Below are 6,342 nucleotides of genomic sequence, written 5' to 3' on the forward strand. Positions count from 1 at the left end.
CAAGGTCGCAATCATTTTTATTAATATAATCTTTCTAAAAATATTACGCTGTTATCCCTAAGGTAATTAATTTTTATAATAATTATTATTAAAAAAAAAAAATTTTCTTAATTTAATAATCAATCCTTTATAAAAATTTCATTAATTAATGTTAAAATTATCTTTAAATTAAAGTTTATTTTATTTAATTATCCTCCCAATAAAATATAATCATTAAAATAAAATTTATTTCCTTAAATAAATTTAAAAATTATATTAAATTCAATAGGGTTTTCTCATCCCATAATTTCTTTTAAGAATTTTAACTTAAAATTTAAATTTTAAATCTACAAATTGAAACAGCTTTAATTTCATCAATTCCTTCATTCCAGTTTTCATTTAAAAAACAATTGATTATGCTACCTTTGCACAGTCAATATACTGCGGCTATTTAAAAATCACTGAGCAGAAATAATTTTAAATTATCAAAAAACCATGTTTTTGTTAAACAAGTAAATTAAAATTTTAATTTAATAAAATAAATTTGCCTAATTCTTTAATTATATATACATATATATTTTAAATTTAAAAATTTCTATATAATTAATATAAATATACTTATACTATCATTATTTATTAAAATACTTAATTTATTTAAAATATTTTTTTATTTAATTAAATCAAATTTTCAAATTATTATTATATTTAAATTAGAATAATCCATTCCATAATAAATTATTAAATTTTTATAAAAAATTTTTAAAAATAAAAAATATTTTTCTATTTAAATCATTTATATTCATAAAATATTTTAATTATAATTTATAGTTAATTCCATAAATTTTTTACATAAATTTACTAATTAAATTTTATTATTAATTTAATTAATTGTAAATGATTTATATATAAATTAAATTTATATAAAAAAAACTAGATATCATAAAAGTGGATTAAAATATCTTTTTCAAATAAATATTTAAAATAATTTTTATACATTAACTTTAATATTTTATTTAACTCATTTTATTCCGAGAAATTTAAATTATTCCAATAAACAACAAAATTTAATAATCCCTGATACAAAAGGTACAATTAATAAAATTTATTTTTATTTAATTAATTAATTTATTTTAAATTTTCATTTACATTACTTATATCTATAATATTTATTTAATTTTTTTTAATACTTCAACAATTCAAAAACTAACTCTATTTAATTTTTTATTATAATTTTATTAATTAAAATAATCACACACACAAATCATATTAAATTTTTCATAAATATTTAAATTTAATTTTTTTTTAATTTTAATAAATCATATTAAATCATTAATCTTTTCAATGTAAATAAAATATTTTTAAATAAACTAAAATTTTTTTTATTTTAAATACATTTTCCAATATATTTACTTTGTTACGACTTTTCTTACAAATCATAATTAATAAGAACGGCGGGCAATTTGTACATAATTTAAATATAATTCAACTTATAAATTTTTATAAATTTACATTTAAATTCCTTTTTAAATAATAAATTTAAATATAATTTACAAAAAAAATATTTTTCAATATAACTCATCTAAATCTTAATAATTCTACATTTTGATTTGAATTTAATTTATAATATAAATTTATAATTAAAATCTCTTAATTTAATTTTCAACAATATATAAAATATTTATATTAAGTTAATCCATTTGTGGATTATCAAATTAATCAACAAGTTTTTCTAATATAATAAATTACCGCCAAATTTTTTATTTTTAATGCTTTACATTTAATATTTAATTAATTTTATTTTTATTTAAATAATAGGGTATCTAATCCTAATTTCTTTTTAAACTTAATTAGAAATAAATTTTCCAAAATAAATTTTTTTATTAACTAAAATTATTACATTTCACTATAAATAAAATTAAAAAAAAAATATTTAAATCTCCTTTTTATATTCTTTAAATTATTAAAATTATTTATTCTTATCATCAGTTTAACCGCAATTGCTGGCACCTAAATTTATTAATAATATAAATAAAATTATCTATTATAATTTTTATTAAAATAATTATTTTAAATATTAATAAATCATTAAAAATTATTTAAATTTTTAAAAATTTTTTTATAAAAATTTATTTATATTCAAATTTTATAATTAATTTATAGAAAAAAAATTATTTCCCTACCTTATTCACTAATTTATCATATTTATCTAATTCATTTATTTTTTAATCAATATATAATTTAAATTAATATTAAATTTAATAAACATTTAATTTATATATTGACTAAAAAATAAATATGACATTTCCTACCACATTCACTAATTTATCATATTTATCTAATTCATTTATTTTTTTATTTATTTATAAAATACATTTTATAAATAAGTAAAATATTATACAGACAATTTATTACATAAATTTTTTTATAAATATAATAAATTATTTATTATATATATTTTTATTTAATTATTTATATAATAATTATATTTTAATATAAATTACGCACACGAATAAGAAATATTTTACATTTGCTCATCCCATATAAAAATATAAAAGTAATGGAAATTAAATTTTACATTAATTTATACTAGTATTATGAGGTAGTTAATACATGAAAATCATATAAGATGAATTCTGTACATCGATTAGCATAATATGATCACAAGTCAATAAATGATTTTGCTAATATATTATTTTGAATAAAAATTAAAAAAATATAAAAACAAAAAGAATGAAATTAATAAATTTTCTTCATTCTTTGTTTTCTTCTTCTATTAATTATTTTTTCTATTATTTGAATAAAAGATGTATCATGTGTAATAGATTAAATAGATAGATAATTTATATAAATATATAATTATACGTTTTGAAATTTATATATATATATATATATATATATATATATATATGTATATTAATTTCAATATATACATATATATAAATTATTATTTATCTATTACATACGATACGCCTTTTATTCAAATAATAGAAAAAATAATAGAAAAAAACAAAGAATGAATAAAATTTATTCATTTTATTTTTATTTGTTTTTATAAAATTTTTATTCAAAATAATATATTAGCAAAATCATTTATTGCGACTTGTAATCATAATATTACGCTAATCGATGTACAGCATTTATCTTATAAGATTTCCATATGTGTTACTACCTCACAATACTATTATAAATAAATGTGAAATTTAATTTGCATTACTTTTATATTTTTATATATAATGAGCAGATGTAAAATATTTCTCATTCGTGTGCGTAATATATTGGTTTTTGTATTTATACTGATTTTACACATATCAAATGCAAGAGAGACAAAGATAGAATGATACTCTCTCCTTGTCAAGCTGTCAGTATGTTACCACGAAAATTTCCCCATGAGTATAGATCTAGTGAGATTTGTTCATCCCAAATATTACATAAAAAGAAGTTACGTAGCTTCGTGAAATATTTTTTAATATATTCTTTATATAATAAAGCAGGGAGACAAAGAGTCAAATTTTGCATTATTGCTCTTAAAAATTTATAATAAATTAAATACGATCTCGTGGCTAACCCAACCTTACCCGCTGCTAGCTGCGCATCTCCCCAAGTCACAGATTAATAGACAGATCGCCAAAGGTCTGGATGAAGGAGAGACCAGCATTTCTCACTGATTTCAGCGCCATATCGTACTAGTAGTCAATGCAGTAACTATTAATACGTTCCCAAGATAAGAGCGTCTCATGCTCATGAACTCGTCCGGCGGCATGTACGAGATTTATCTTTTCGTAGCGTTCGCGTATTTCGGAAAGGACAGAATTTTATGATGTTATAAATAAATAAATAAATAAAATATTAACCTGACCTATTATAATTATTTTTTAATAAATGTTTCATTATTATTATCATCTAAGTCTAAGTCGTTTAATTAATTTTTAGTTTTTTAATAATTAATTTAATTTATTCTAATCATTTTAATATGTGAAAAATACTAATACGTATACGTTTTATAATGAATTAATATATTTCGAGAGTCGAATTATATATTTTTAATAATATAAAAGTGTTCAAAAATTATATTTGACTTTTAATTTTAATTATTTTAGCAAAGAGTTCCGAAATCTCTTACACACATAATAGAGATTTTGTTCATCCATATAATTCGCAATTAAGTATATATGTTAATTATTAATTTTAATAAAATACAAAATTAAAATTAAAGGTCAAATATAATTTTTGAACATAAATATATTTAATTCGTTATAAAACGTATACCCGTGATAGTATTTTTCTCGTACAAAAATAACTAGAACAAATTAAATTACTCATAAAAAAATTAAAAAATAATTAAATAATTTATATTATATATGATAATAATAAAACATTTTATAAAAAAAACAGATTCAATAAATATAAGTATATATATAACATGTACTTATATTTATTGAATCTGTTTTTTAATAAAATGTTTTATAAGCTTAGAAAACTTGACTTTGACGTAACTAGCAAATTTTATTTAATTATTTCACGACGGTTTGACGTAATAAAATGTTTTATTATTATTATATAAAATATAAGTTTAAATTCTTTAATTAATTTTTAATCTTTTATGATTAATTTAATTTACTCTAATTATTTTTGTACGAGAAAAATACTATCATGGGTATACGTTTTATAATTAATTTAATATATTTGTGTTTAAAAATTATATTTGACCTTTAATTTTCATTTTTATTTTATTAAAATTAATAATTAACATATATACTTAATTGCGAATTATATGGATGAAAAAAATCCCCATTATGTGTGTAAGAGATTTCGGAACTCTTTGCTATAAAATAATTAAAATTAAAAGTCAAATATAATTTTTGAACACTTTTATATTATTAAGAATATATAATTCGATTCCCGAAATATATTAATTCATTATAAAACGTATACGTGATATTATTTTTCTCATATAAAAATGACTAGAATAAATTAAATTAATTATTAAAAAACTAAAAAGTAATTAAACGACTTAGACTTAGATGATAATAATAATGAAACATTTTATTAAAAAAAGATTCAATAACTAGTAGGTCAGGTTATAATTTTTTATTTATTTATTTATAACATTATGAGCTATTAAGCTCATCATCTCGTTCGCTCTCTGTCTTGCTTTCATTCGGCAAGTCACAAACGATATATGATACTCGTATGTTCCTACTTCAACTCTCGAGAATCTGAAACAAACGAAACTCGTGTCCAATATACAGGGTGTCCGGTAACTAACAGACCAATGATTACAAATGGATTCTTTGGTCAATTTGGGAACGATTTTTCCTCAGCGAAAATGTCGAAAAAGGTCATCATTTTTTACAACTTTCCAATCTTTGTCATTATGTATCTTTATAACTAAGCCTTAAATTAAAATTTTATTATAGTAAACTCTACCTGAAATTAACTGAAGAATGTAATTATGTTAGACTTTTAACTCCAAAACGTTTAGTTTTCAAAAAACCTATTTTTTTTAATCGCTTATAACTCGAAAATTATTGACTTCTCAACATTTTTGCTAAGGAAAAATCGTCTCCAAATTGGCCAGAGAATCCGCCCTTAATCATTGGTCCGTTAGTTACCGGACACCTTGTATATATTATATAAAAGTGTATAGCACGTCAGAAGCTTGTGAGCTTACAGCGATAAGTAAAAACAATTGCGTATTTATTTCATTGCGTTTATCTGTTTAAACGCGCGCTTTAATTTTTCCAACGTTTTTGCCTGTTTATATTTTAAAGGTCCTCTCTTCTAAAAATCTTGTTTTAAAGATCCTCTCCGCGAGCAAAATTCGAAAACATAAATTATTTAATATTTTTACTTTATTATTTGTAAATCCTCGGTAATTTCAAAATTTTTCTATTTAAAATTATTAATTTTCTATTGCCAATTAATTTTATCACAGACTTTACTCTTACTCCCATTGCACTTTCGTTTGCGGTTTTCAGTATACGATTTTTTATCGTAGTTACTGAAAATTATTATTGTGAATTATACTTGTGCAGTGATTTGAAGAATTTACAATTTCGTTGAAATTGTTGATTTTTCAAAAAAATTACGAGATTCGCGGAAATTGCGTGCTTTCTTGGCATTTTCCGTTCGCGGCAGGCGGTTTATTTTTTATTGTTGCAAGTGTTTTTGTTTTTTTTTTATTAAAATAGATAATAATAATGTGAAATAAATCACGATATTTGACAGATGTGCATATATATAGAAATTGTAATAATAATAATATTATATCATAAAATTGTAAATTGTTTCAATTTTTTATAGACTGCGATAAAAGATTTTACATTTGGATAAGAAACTGCGGTAAGTAAAAATATAAAATTC

The sequence above is a fragment of the Nylanderia fulva genome, unplaced genomic scaffold, assembly GCF_048542155.1.
Source record: "Nylanderia fulva isolate GAGA-0341 unplaced genomic scaffold, ASM4854215v1 Scaffold95, whole genome shotgun sequence".
Lineage (NCBI taxonomy): Eukaryota > Metazoa > Arthropoda > Insecta > Hymenoptera > Formicidae > Nylanderia > Nylanderia fulva.